Genomic DNA, 14995 nt, shown 5'->3' on the forward strand with positions numbered 1-14995 from the left:
CGTTTATCAAGTTGAGGAAGTTCCTTGTATTCCTAGTTTACTGAGATTTTGTATCATGAATGAGTGCTGAATTTTGCCAAAAGGTTTTCCTACATTTACTTAGAAGATAATATATATATATTTTTTCTTCTTTAGTTTGTTAAAATGTTAAATTGCATTGATTCTTAAATTTTTTTTAAATTAATTAATTAATTAATTTATTTATTTTTGGCTGTTTTGGGTCTTCGTTTCTGTGCAAGGACTTTCTCTAGTTGGGGCAAGTGGGGGCCACTCTTCACTGCGGTGCGCGGGCCTCTCACTATCGCGGCCTCTCTTGTTGCGGAGCACAGGCTCCAGATGCGCAGGCTCAGTAGTTGTGGCTCACAGGCCCAGCCGGTCCGCGGCATGTGGGATCCTCCCAGACCAGGGCTCAAACTTGTGTCCCCTGCATTGGCAGGCAGACTCTCAACCACTGCGCCACCAGGGAAGCCCAGCATTGATTCTTTATCAACCTATAACACTATCTCTGGGATGAACCCTACTTAGTAATGTTAAAACTTATTCTGGATTCTATTTGCAACGTTTTCTTAAGAATTTTGCAGTTAAGTTCAAAAAGTGTATTGGTCTGTAGCTTTCTTTTCTGTAATGTCTTTGAATGGTATTGGTATCAGGGTATTTCGGCCTCATAGATTGAGTAAGGAAGTGTTCCTTCCTCTCATAGTTTCTCATAGGATCATTTGAAGAAAACAAATTCTACTAGTACTATAGATTTAGAAATAAACAATATAAAGTGAGATTGGAATTCTGTGTTTTATAATGTTTTACAATATACACACTATAATGTTTCATATAGAAGATATATATGCCATAATGTAAAATTACAGATGAACATTAAATCAATAAAACATGTTATCTAGATATTTTTGTTATTGTGAATTCTACAGAAGTGAATTATAAGTCAAAACAACGTGAAAGAGAAGCTCTCTTGTGTAAACAATTTAATAACAATATTTTGAAAGCAAAGCTTATGTTACATCAACAAATAATAGTAATGGGTAGGGTGTGGACAGGGAGGAAAAAATATGTTGGATTTTTCATCTTATATAGGGTAGAATTAACCTAAACCTTTTCATTCCTGGCTTTCAAATTTATAAAAAGCAAGATTTAAAAATGTTTTTATAGTACTTAAATTTTATTACTAGTAGAACTAAAAGCAGTTTATATAACTACCAAATTTCTGCAGAGTTTGAAGGAAAATATAAATGGTCCATATGTTGTGTGTATGTATTTGTATGTGTGAGTGTGTATGCGTCCACACATACATACCAATGAGCAAAAAAAAAAAAAAGAAAACTCAAGATGAGAACTACAATTAGAATTTGAGAGAAAATCAATTTTATTCCTCAATTAAATAAAAAGATATTCATTTGTTTCAAACAACAACAACAACAACTATTTGGGTTGGCCAAAAAGTTCATTCGGGATTTTCTGTATCATCTTACGGAAAAACTCGAACGAACTTTTTGGCCAATCCAATATATGCTTCTTAAGCAGATTTTCTAAAGACAAAGTGTCAGAGAATGTTAAACAACAACAATCAGAACAATGATGGATGCTCAAGAATTATCAAACAAGGACAAATAAATGAAAAACATGTGGAAGTTAGAATGTAAGGCAAAAAACTTAAGCAGGACTAGAGAGACATCAATAAAATGTATACACATAAATGAAAAAAGAACAATGACATATATTAACAGAATGAATAAGTTAACTTCAGGATAAAGCAAAACTAACAAACAACAAAAAACCTTAGAAAAAAATTAACCAAACACAGTTTGAGTGACATTACACACCCATTTCAGCTTTTAACAAGTTAAACTGGCTTAAAAATAAATGAGTATAGATATTTTAAGTTATTTAGTTAGTAAAGTTAAACCAAGGTGTTTATGAATATATATATGCCAATATATTTATATAAAACATATAATATCACAAATCATAGCCTATTACTTAAATATTTTAAACTTTCCATTGAAGAATAGTGTCATAAACCTCCATGTACCCATCATTCATCTCCAGTAGCTGTTAACTCCTAGCCTATATCACATCACCCCACTCTGGATTATTTTAAAGCAAATCCAAGACATCATACTGTCCAACTACTAACATTCACTTTTTATCTCTTACACATAATTTCAATAACATTATTATGTTAAAAATGAACAATTATTACTAAATATGATCATATATATTTTTAGTGATGAAATTTCCCAAATTGTCTCATAAAATTTTTAAAAATCTATTTGTTAAATTTAGGAGGATTGCTAGTCAAAAAGAAAGTAACAGCTACAATCAGAATACCAACTGTACAATCAAACATACAAGAAAAATTCTAGAAGAAAATACATCAAAATGGTAACAATATTTTTCTGTGTTTTAAATGGAAACTTTTAAAATTGTCGTTTTACATCATCTAATAATATTCTAAATTTCCTAGTAAATATTCAAAAGACCATTGCAGTCATTCATTATCATGATTAAACTAATGATGTGTTTATTAAATAAGACCAGCTTAACCTGGTTAAGAATGGTAATCAAATTGTTAGCTAACTGTTGGTTGTCTTTTTTTTAGTACATTAATTTGTGAAGGATTTATCTATGTGTAAAATACAAAAAAAAAAAAGAGGGATTATTAATTAAAAAAAAACACATTCTTTTTAATATTATTTTGTCCCTAAATGGAATTTTAAAGCATTGTCCCCATTAGCCATCATGCTCATTAAGCTTCAAAAAGTTACTCTCCTTAACCAAATGCATTGCATTTTCATATTTATTGCAAAGCTGAGTTCAGAAAGAGTTAAAGTGGTGTTAGTAAAAAGTATGTATATTTGTATTACTATGCTATTTATATCCAAGAAGCTCATTACAGGAAATAGTCTGGATACTCAGTGGTATGTTTGAACCATAGGTCTGTTTCATGTCTTGTCCCTGCTAAGCTGATGTTTCTGCATGAAACTAACTGCACTTAAACTCTTATATTTATTTTTCTGTCTCTGGGCCCTGGCTGAGGCTTCTTAAGATAGTGTTAGAAGATCTTCTATATGGACTTTCTAGAGGTAGCTCTTGTTTCTGTGGTATTAAGAGGCAAAGTGATTTGGCACATAGCAAAATTCAAATATGTGTATGCTGTCCCTTGCCTCCTCTTCCTCTCTGTGCATCACACGCACACACACACACACCACATACACCCCTTCTTTGTTCTCTGAGGATCTCTGATAACTCCAAGGATCTGAGGACATTTCATTTTATATTGGCCTCAAAGTTTAGGCTGAGGAGAAATACTTCAGGTAGGAAAATAGAGACATACCCTGCATATTCCAACCCGCTTTCTAGATACCTAATTTTCTCACGATACTACTGTTGTTGGTAATCTAATGTGTTGTCTTCCCAGGTGTTTACAAATGTAAGATTTGGATTTGAATTTTCATTGCAAAGAAGACATATTTAATAAAACTTCAGTTCTAGAATTTGATATTCAGTTACAAACAAGTGGGGGAAGGAGGTTGGGTTGTCATTGGTATGTTTAGGGCCAGTGGGAGAAGAAATTTCCATAGTTCCCTCTAAATCATGCAATATCAGTAGTAGTACATTCTTCTGGTCCCGGGTAGGACAACATGTTAGCTGGCCGATCCTCTGGAACAATGCTCTCTATCTCCAGTACATGCACTCACCCAAAGATAGGCACCTAGTATTCAGTAGAGGTTTTGAACAAAAAGGTCTGGGTGACTTTCCATAGCCTGCCTAAGCAATTGCTTATGCGTATGATTTAAGGGGCACCGATAAAGATTGAAGACCCCAATTGCTCTCTGGCCTGCCTTGGTGTCTATAATAAGCACCATTAGAGTAACTTCTTTGAGTTATGGCAGTTCAGTCCTAACGGGAGGAATAGCATTAACCTTTTAGAACCAGTTTAAATGTTTGTATTGCTCAGTTTAAAAGATCAGCTGGCAGTCATCTAGAAGGAATGGAGCACAAAACACATATGTTTCTGGGGAGAAGGAGGGAGTTTGGGAAATTGTGTGTCATCAGAAGGGTCGTTGCAAAGAAAAGCCCTGCCCAACCTGGACAGCATGGAGGTGGTGGCTTTCTTGAGAGAGTGTTGTCTAATTAATTAGTTACCTCAATGTTTTGCTCACCTTCTTCTGGCAAATTCAATTCAGTGTTGTGTTTCTCTCCAAAAAAGTTTAAGGTTTGGTCAAGTTGTTGTAGTCCCATTCTCCTGCTGCCTTACATTTGGTTTCTCAGTTATGTTTCTCTAACATAGTTTGTGTTCTGGTGAATTTAAACCTCAGAAAATAGTTTGAACATAGAACAAAGTAAATGTCTTGGGTTGTACAGATTGTAAATATTTCCACATAAAAAATGAGATGCTTTTATGTTTTGAGTTCAAGTTAGATGTAAGTTGTATAATAAGATGTAATAACCTGAATGTGTAACATCCTCGTTTATACAACCGAGCTCTAAAGTCTGATGTATACAGAACACAGGTCTTAGATGAGCATAACCTCTATGTTGGCTTGTTTCTGGAATATGATTATCTCCAGTCTGTGTACCTTGAATCTGACACTCAAATAAACCCCAAAAAGAGAAGTGTGATGAGAGAAGAAAGTTAACTCCCCTGAAATCATTACCCTAACTTTTCTTTGAGTGCCATTTAATACATATTCACCAAACATATAAACCTACAACAGACCTTTGAAACAACGATTTCTAGTTTAATATGGAAAGTCAGAAATGCTGGTTCTTGACTCCAATTCCCAATTCTAACTCTTTCCCTTGACTTCTAATCGAAACTTCCATGAATGTACATTTTAAAGACCAAAACTGGGGTCGCCCCTAGGAAGTAAAGAGGAAACAACGTGTCAAAAATCCAGGGTAGGGGCTTCCCTGGTGGCGCAGTGGTTGAGAATCTGCCTGCCAATGCAGGGGACACGGGTTCGAGCCCTGGTCTGGGAGGATCCCACATGCCGCGAAGCAACTAGGCCTGTGAGCCACAACTGCTGAGTCTGCGCGTCTGGAGCCTGTGCTCGGCAACAAGAGAGGCCGCGACAGTGAGAGGCCCGCGCACCGCGATGAAGAGTGGCCCCCGCTTGCCATAACTAGAGAAAGCCCTGGCACAGAAACGAAGACCCAACACAGCCATAAATTAAAATAAATAAATTAACTAATTTTAAAAAAATCCAGGGTAAATCGACAGTAATTGTATTGTTTTTGCAGCCCATGATTATATCCAATCTTCATGATCCTGAATAGGAAAGACAGCCACAAAGGCAACATGACTCTGAGATAGCGACTGTCTGTACCCGATTCTGAAAATACAGGCAGAGCCCAGCTCACACAGACTTTAATCTAGGTCATTTAAAAATTTTTGGTCTTTATCTAAAGCACAGTGAGAATCTATTGAAGAGTTTTAAACAGGAGAGAGATTTTACACTTTTAAATAATCACAAGGGCTTCAGTGTAGAGAGTAGTTTGTAAAACAGCAAGACTGTGTTCAAGACTGGGAAGGATGATAGCACTGGAGATGGGGAAAAATGGACAGTTTTAGGAAATAATCTAGGAGGAAGTAAAATGGGGAAGCCTTGAAGATTGATTGACTGTAAGTGGGTGGCAGAATTGGAGAAGTAAAAGAAGAAAATAATAAACACATGCTTAGCTGTGAGAGAATGATTTAATTTAATCCAGCATCTCTTCCTATTTAAAAGCAAGAAAAATGAAAAAAAAGTCTATTAAGCAAGGAACAGAAGGAAGCTTCCTTCTAGTGATAGACAATATCAGTCTTAAAATAATAAACAAGCTCATATAGTATAGTTTCATAAAATATAGTTTGACACAATATAGTTTCAATTCTAAGATGCCTATTATTTCAGGATTTAATGTTTCTGAAATCAAGTGTGTCCTACAATTACAACTTTAACAATTTCCTGGTCATCAATCAGAAGACTACATTATGTGCTATCTACACGGTATAGAATTGCTCAGTCTCTCATTTCTCTCTTATTTCCTTTTCTACCTTAGAGAGATAAAACCCCCTTTCTAAAGTCAAATGTTCCTCTGTTAGTCTCCCAAGACTATTTTCTTTCCATTGTATTTTAATTCTTCTGTTTAATAAAGTCAGACAAACGTAGATTCAAATTCCACATGCCCTCCTTATCAATTATGTCACCTTGATCAGATAATTAACCTATCAGAATTTCAGTTTCATCATCTTAAAGTGGGGATGAGTGAACACTTATATTCCAGAGTTGTTTTGGTTTTAGGAGGGCTGCATATGTGAAACATCTTACATTATAACTGATGAATTATAGCTGTCCAATAAATGGTAGTTATTATTATTTCACCAAGGTGCCCCTCTTTCATGATACGCTACAAAGAAGGGAATGATGTTAAATCATATTAAAATCAACGTAATATGTACCAAGCTCTACTCATATCATCACCCCCTCATTTTTTCCGTGGCATCTTTATTTCCTAATTGTTTTATTCCAATTCATGTTGTAGATGTTCCATCATTCTTTGATTTCCCCCATCTCACTAGAATTCTAACATCTGCTCTGTTGCTAAGTCTTACTGCTTCTATCTCCAAAATTTGCTTATATTTGTCTCTGTCTTTCCATTTTCATTTATTTTTATTCACATCTCCATCAACTCTTAACCATCAGCAACTTTAAATCACTGCAGTAGCCACCTAGACTGTGTAACCCACTTCTATTCTCTCATTATCCCCTGCCAGCATCTGTCCTTCTGCCCATGGCCATGTTGCTGTATACTGTATAAAAAATTTTGGAAGTTTCCCAATAAATAGTCACACTCACCATTTAAGCTCTTCCATGTCCTGTTTACATTCAACCCTTACAATCTTATGTCCCATTATTCTCCTACAAGGTCTTCATAGGTCAACATTAGACTACCTGCTGCTACACAAACATTCTGAATTTTCTTTTGTTTGAAAATTCATATTTTCCTTCTGCCTGGACATCTCATTAAAATCAATGACTGAAATCCTCTTTCTTACTTAAGGTTTGGCTAACATGCTTGTTCTTCCAGGATGCTCTTTCCTTCATTCAGCCCATTTGACCAACTATAAAGAAGTTTGCCTATTCTGAAACTCCATAGCACGTTAAACCTCAAGTGTACCCCTTAGCCTATAAGAACTTGCAGTATAACTTTACAATTTATGGAATATCTCTCTGACTCAGGGTTATTATGAAACCTGTAAGCGCCCTGGGAAGCTAATCATTTTGTGCTTGTTCAAGAAGACACTTTCTAGGTATGTTTTTACCATTTATTTGGAGAAGGGCATGAAAGTTTCATGGGGAATGAACAGAAGTAAACCACTATCATTCAAGCTGTTCTCTCTAAAAATTCAGCCTTGGATCCCCAAATCATATCTCACTTTGTAAGCAAAATCCAATACACTTGTTTTAAAATTAACATTAATAGTAACCTATTATTTAAGCAAGCGCCTTAAGAATGTTCCTCACCCTACACCCAAACTGTCCTATCAAAAGTTTCTTCTGCCACTTATAAGGACTTCTGGTATACACATTGTCTTCATTTTATTTTATGTATTATGCCCCAATGAAGTTTTAGTACCCTATTTAGACTTGTGTCCTAGGCAAATTACTTGACTATCTTATTTATACTTATTCTGATCTCTGGGGAACTTTCAGGTGCTGAAAACAATCTTTGTAAAAAAAGATTCCAACTCTTTGAAGCAAATTATGTCATAAGTAATTGCATGTTTTTAGTTCATACTAAATCAATACCTGTTTTGGGGGGAAAATGAGAGTTCAGTGGACATCTGAAGAAGTATCTGATGATAACGAATGATGGAGGGGAAAACCAGTTTAACTCTGACTACCAATTTATTGCCTCTTTTAACAATTGTAGGCCAACCTGACACATCTTCTTCTCCTCACTGATGGTTACCATTTCAGTTTTTATTATTTTATTGTGACATTTAAATTTCTGGACATGAACTGTTAATAATGCCAATGTTACATGTAAGTGATAAACTACTCTGAAGGATTTTTAACATGCACACGTACAATATGTTTATTTTAATTGGTGTACTGCAGTATTTGTAGTGCGATACAAAGATGAAAACAGTTCAGATTAATGACTCTCTCATCTCTCATTTTGACAGCCCCTTTTTCAAAGCACTAGTATTACCCACTTAGAAAGTGGATCGATGCCAGTACTCAGAGCATTACTTCTTCCTTCAGCACACCAGATGGTACTAAAAATTCAAAATATTTTCTACAACAGCTGTATCTTTGACAACAAAATTAATACCAGCCGAAATACCACTGCTATGTGAAGAGAATAATGATCAGGCTCTTAAGTTTAATATAACTAGTTCCATTCTAGGGTATAGTAAGAAACTAATAACAATGAAAACTGAAAACATAATCTGATCAACTCTTGCTAGATGTCAATCAGGTGTGCTGTCTGGTATCAAAAACCTGAAGTGTAACTCTGAGTACATTTATCATGGAACAGCTGTTCCTCTCGGAATGTGAATTACACCTTCCTCTGGAGCAACCATTAATCCATTGACACATTTTCAGCACTAAGTTTTCCCAGAGAGCATCATATTTTTATTTAATCTCTGTCTTTCTTCGTTTGAGGAAATAAATCTTTTAAGGAGGATTTGACTAGAGGTTAATCTTGAAATTCTTTCTTTCTTTTTTTTTATACAACAGGTTCTTATTAGTCATCAATTTTATACACATCAGTGTATACATGTCAATACCAATCGCCCAATTCATCACACCACCACCCCCACCCCCCCGCGGATTTCCCCACTTGGTGTCCACACGTTTGTTCTCTACATCTGTGTCTCAATTTCTGCCCTGACTACTGGTTCATCTGTACCATTTTTCTAGGTTCCACATATATGCATTAATATACGATATTTGTTTTTCTCTTTCTGACTTACTTCACTCTGTATGACAGTCTCTAGATTGATCCACGTCTCAACAAATGACCCAATTTCGTTCCTTTTTATGGCTGAGTAATATTCCATTGTATATATGTACCACATCTTCTGTATCCATTCGGCTGTCGATGGGCATTTAGGTTGCTTCCATGACCTGGCTATTGTAAATAGTGCTGCAATGAACATTGGGGTGCATGTGTCTTTTGGAATTGTGGTTTTCTCTGGGTATATGCCCAGTAGTGGGATTGCTGGGTCATATGGTAATTCTATTTTTAGTTTTTTAAGGAACCTCCATACTGTTCTCCATAGTGGCTGTATCAATTTACATTCCCACCAACAGTGCAAGAGGGTTCCCTTTTCTCCACACCCTCTCCAGCATTTGTTGTTTGTAAATTTTCTGATGATACCCATTCTAACCGGTGTGAGGTGATACCTCATTGTAGTTTTGATTTGCATTTCTCTAATAATTAGTGATGTTGAGCAGCTTTTCATGTGCTTCTTGGCCATCTGTATGTCTTCTTTGGAGAAATGTCTATTTAGGTCTCCTGCCCATTTTTGGATTGGGTTGTTTGTTTTTTTAATATCGAGCTGCATGAGCTGCTTATATATTTTGGAGATTAATCCTTTGTCCGTTGATTCATTTGCAAATATTTTCTCCCATTCTGAGGGTTGTCTTTTCGCCTTGTTTATGGTTTCCTTTGCTGTGCAAAAGCTTTGAAGTTTCATTAGGTCCCATTTGTTTATTTTTGTTTTTATTTCCATTACTCTAGGAGGTGGCTCAAAAAAGATCTTGCTGTGATTTATGTCAAAGACTGTTCTTCCTATGTTTTCCTCTAAGAGTTTTATAGTGTCCAGTCTTACACTTAGGTCTCTAATCCATTTTGAGTTTATTTTTGTATATGGTGTTAAGGAGTGTTCTCATTTCATTCTTTTACATGTAGCTGTCCAGTTTTCCCAGCACCACTTATTGAAGAGACTGTCTTTTCTCTATTGTATATCCTTGCCTCCTTTGTCATAGATTAGTTGACCATAGGTGCATGGGTTTATCTCTGGGCTTTCTATCTTGTTCCATTGATCTATGTTTCTGTTTTTGTGCCAGTACCATATTGTGTTGATTACTGTAGCTTTGTAGTATAGTCTGAAGTCAGGGAATCTGATTCCTCCAACTGCGTTTTTTTCCCTCAAGGCTGCTTTGGCTATTCGGGGTCTTTTGTGTCTCCATACAAATTTTAAGATTTTTTGTTCTAGTTCCATAAAAAATGCCATTGGTAATTTGATAGGGATTGCATTGAATCTATAAATTGCTTTGGGTAGTATAGTCATTTTCACAATATTGATTCTTCCAATCCAAGAACATGGTATATCTCTCCATCTGTTGGTATCATCTTTAATTTCTTTCATCAGTGTCTTATAGTTTTCTGCATACAGGTCTTTTGTCTCCGTAGGTAGATTTATTCCTAGGTATTTTATCCTTTTTGTTGCAATGGTAAATGGGAGTGTTTCCTTAATTTCTCTTTCAGATTTTTCATCATTAGTGTATAGGAATGCAAGAGATTTCTGTGCATTTATTTTGTATCCTACAATGTTACCAAATTCATTGATTAACGCTAGTAGTTTTCTGGTGGCATCTTTAGGATTCTCTATGTATAGTATCATGTCATCTGCAAACAGTGACAGTTTTAATTCTTCTTTTCCAATTTGTATTCCTTTTATTTCTTTTTCTTCTCTGATTACTGAGGGTAGGATTTCCAAAACTATGTTGAATAATAGCGGTGAGAGTGGACATCCTTGTCTTGTTCCTGATCTTAGAGGAAATGCTTTCAGTTTTTCACCATTGAGAATGATGTTTGCTGTGGGTTTGTAGTAAATGGCCTTTATTATGTTGAGGTAGGTTCCCTCTATGCCCACTTTCTGGAGAGTTTTTATCATAAATGGGTGTTGAATTTTGTCAAAAGCTTTTACTGCCTCTATTGAGATGATCATATGGTTTTTCTTCTTCAATTTGTTGATATGGTGTATCACATTGATTGATTTGCATATATTGAAGAATCCTTGCATCCCTGGGATAAATCCCACTTGATCATGGTGTATGATCCTTTTAATGTGTTGTTGGATTCTGTTTGCTAGTATTTTGTTGAGGATTTTTGCATCTATATTCATCAATGATATTGGTGTGTAATTTTCTTTTTTTGTAGTATCTTTGTCTGGTTTTGGTATCAGAGTGATGGTGGCCTCATAGAATGAGTTTGGGAGTGTTCCTTCCTCTGCCAATTTTTGGAAGAGTTTGAGAAGGATGGATCTTTAGTGTGTCTCTAAATGTTTGATAGAATTCACCTGTGAAGCCATCTGGTCCTGGACTTTTGTTTGTTGGAAGATTTTAAATCACAGTTTCAATTTCATTACTTGTGATTGCTCTGTTCATATTTTCTGTTTCTTCCTGGTTCAGTCTTGGAAGCCTATACCTTTCTAAGAATTTGTCCATTTCTTCCAGGTTGTCCATTTTATTAGCATAGAGTTGCTTGTAGTAGTCTCTTAGGATGCTTTGTATTTCTGCGGTGTCCGTTGTAACTTCTCCTTTTTCATTTCTAATTTTATTGATTTGAGTCCTCTCCCTCTTTTTCTTGATGAGTCTGGCTAATGGTTTATCAATTTTGTTTATCTTTTCAAGGAACCAGCTTTTAGTTTTATTGATCTTTGCTATTGTTTTCTTTGTTTCTAATAATTTATTTCTGCTCTGATCTTTATGATTTCTTTCCTTCTGCTAACTTTGAGTGTTGTTTGTTCTTCTTTCTCTAGTTCCTTTAGGGGTAAAGTTATATTATTTATTTGAGATTTTTCTTGTTTCTTGAGGTAGGCTTGTATAGCTATAATCTTCCCTCTTAGAACTGCTTTTGCTGCATCCCATAGGTTTTGGATTGTCGTGTTTTCATTGTCATTTGTCTCTAGGTATTTTTTGATTTCCTCTTTGATTTCTTCAGTGATCTGTTGGTCATTTAGTAACGTAGTGTTTAGCCTCCATGTGTTTGCGTTTTTAATGTTTTTTCCCCTGTAATTCATTTCTAATCTCATAACGTTGTGGTCAGAAAAGATACTTGATATGATTTCAATTTTCTTAAATTTACTGAGGCTTGATTTGTGACCCAAGATGTGATCTCTCTTGGAGAATGTTCCATGCTCACTTGAGAAGAAAGTCTAATCTGCTGTTTTTGGATGGAATGTCCTATAAAGGTCAATTAAATCTATCTGGTCTGTTGTGTCATTTAAAGCTTCTGTTTCCTTATTTATTTTCATTTTGTATGATCTGTCCATTGGTGTAAGTGAGGTGTTAAAGTCCCCCACTATTATTGTGTTACTGTCGATTTCCTCTTTTACAGCTGTTAGCAGTTTCCTTATGTATTGAGGTGCTCCTATGTTGGGTGCATATATATTTATAATTGTTATATCTTCTTCCCGGATTGATCCCTTGATCATTATGTAGTGTCCTTCCTTGTCTCTTGTAACATTCTTTATTTTAAAGTCTATTTTGTCTGCTATGAGAATTGCTACTCCAGCTTTATTTTGATTTCCATTTGCATGGAATATCTTTTTCCTTCCCCTCACTTTCAGTCTGTATGTGTCCCTAGGTCTGAAGTGGGTCTCTTGTAGACAGCATATATATGGGTCTTGTTTTTGTATCCATTTAGCAAGCCTGTGTCTTGGTTCGAGCATTTAATCCATTCATGTTTAAGGTAATTATCGATATGTATGTTCCTATGACCATTTTCTTAATTGTTTTGGGTTTGTTTTTGCAGGTCCTTTTCTTCTCTTGTGTTTCCCACTTAGAGAAGTTCCTTTAGCATTTGTTGTAGAACTGGTTTGGTGGTGCTGAATTCTCTTAGCTTTTCCTTGTCTGTAAACCTTTTGATTTCTCCATCGAATCTGAATGAGATCCTTGCCGGGTAGAGTAATATTGGTTGTAGATTTTTCCCTTTCATCACTTTAAGTATATCATGCCACTCCCTTCTGGCTTGTAGAGTTTCTGCTGAGAAATCAGCTGTTAACCTTATGGGAGTTCCCTTGTATGTTATTTGTGGGTTTTCCCTTGCTGCTTTCAATAATTTTTCTTTGTCTTTAATTTTTGCCAATTTGATTACTATGTATCTCCACGTGTTTCTCCTTGGGTCTATCCTGTATGGACTCGCTGCACTTCCTGGACTTGGGTGGCTATTTCCTTTCCCATGTTAGGGAAGTTTTCAACTATAATCTCTTCAAATATTTTCTCTGGTCCTTTCTCTCTCTCTTCTCCTTCTGGGACCCCTATAATGCGATTGTTGTTGTGTTTAATGTTGTCCCAGAGGTCTCTTTGGCTGTCTTTATTTCTTTTCATTCTTTTTTCTTTATTCTGTTCTGCAGCATTGAATTCCACCATTCTGTCTTCCAGGTCACTTATCTCTTCTTCTGCCTCAGTTATTCTGCTATTGATTCCTTCTAGTGTATTTTTCATTTCAGTTATTGTATTGTTCATCTCTGTTTGTTTGTTCTTTAATTCTTCTAGGTCTTTGTTAAACATTTCTTGCATCTTCTTTATCTTTGCCTCCATTCTTTTTCTGAGGTCCTGGATCATCTTCACTATCATTATTCTGAATTCTTTTTCTGGAAGGTTGCCTATCTCCACTTCATTTAGCTGTTTTTCTGGGGTTTTATCTTGTTCCTTCATCTGGTACATAGCCCTCTGCCTTTTCATCTTGTCTATCTTTTTGTGAATGTGGTTTTTGTTCCACAGGCTGCAGGATTGTAGTTCTTCTTGCTTCTGCTGTCTGTCCTCTGGTGGATGAGCCTATCTAAGAGGCTTGTGCAGGTTTCCGCTGGGAGGGACTGGTGGTGGGTAGAGCTGGGCCTTGAAATTCTTTAAGTTGCAATAATATTATCTTTTTTATTATAAGATATAAAAGATCTTGTGAAGAATATGAGGACTTTAAGTCTGGTTTAAAATAGGGCTTGAAATATGTAACTTAAATCCAACAGTCTGATGAACCTATACATCTGATTTGTGCATACCCACAAAAATATTAAACAGGTTATTAGTTAGAAAGTCATAGGAGCAGAAGATAGAGATGATGATGATTATTAGTCTAAGTGCAAAGGGAATTAACTTAAAGTGTTAATAAACATTTATAGGAAGATGGAATAATAGTAACAAGGATTTTATTCTTTTCTCTCATTTAAGTGAGTAAAATACACACTAGGTAAGTATTGTATATAGTTTTAAGAAAATAAAGAATGCAAAACTCTAAGCCTTAAAAGTAATGTTAGGTGGATACTATTAACTTTTCAAGAAATATTTTGCTTCAACATAAGACTAATTGTTAGTTTATCTAGTGATCTGCCCTTATGAGTTTAAGATATATATGTCTCTCCTAAAGTGAAAGCACATTGTTATGGTGAAATAGATTATTTTAAAACTAACTTCTCTCCAATAGAATCTAAAGAGAGGAAGTTTACTGAGGGACTACTTGAAGTATAGATTAGGAAAATGTCATTTGCATTTTTGTCATTAAGAATCAGAGAAATCAGACTCCCTCAGATACGCTTTGAATGATAATTAAAAAGCAGTCAAGTGCTCGCTTCGACAGCAGATATCCTAAAATTGGAATGATACAGCGAAGATTAACATGGCCCCTGTGCAAGGATGACAAGCAAATTTGTGAAGCGTTCCATATTTTTGAAATCAGAAAGAAAAAACGCAGTCAGTAAAATATTCTTGATAAGGGGAGTGAAGGCAGCCAATTGCAATTTTAAAATCAAGGTTTCTCAACTTCAGAATAATTGATTTTGTGGCTGTATAATTCTTCATTGTTGGGGAGAGAAGAGCTGCCCTGTGCATTTTAGGATATTAAGCAACATTCCTGGTTTCTCCTCACTAGATGCTAGTAGCACCCTCAATTGTGACAACCAAAAGTATTTCCAGGCTTTACCAGATGTCTCCTAGGACACAAAGGCTTTCTCATTTAAAAAACACAGCTTTAGGCTGAC

At 35.5% G+C, this 14995-nt stretch overlaps 1 non-coding gene across 1 annotated transcript; it reads left to right on the forward strand.

The window, feature by feature from the left end:
* Positions 1-14579: 14579 nt before the first annotated feature.
* On the forward strand, positions 14580-14686 carry LOC133101897 (U6 spliceosomal RNA). Its single transcript, XR_009702783.1, has one exon. It is a non-coding gene; the product is annotated as a U6 spliceosomal RNA (small nuclear RNA).
* The last annotated feature ends 309 nt before the right edge of the window (positions 14687-14995 follow it).

Source organism: Eubalaena glacialis, chromosome 11, assembly GCF_028564815.1.
Source record: "Eubalaena glacialis isolate mEubGla1 chromosome 11, mEubGla1.1.hap2.+ XY, whole genome shotgun sequence".
NCBI classification, from domain to species: domain Eukaryota; kingdom Metazoa; phylum Chordata; class Mammalia; order Artiodactyla; family Balaenidae; genus Eubalaena; species Eubalaena glacialis.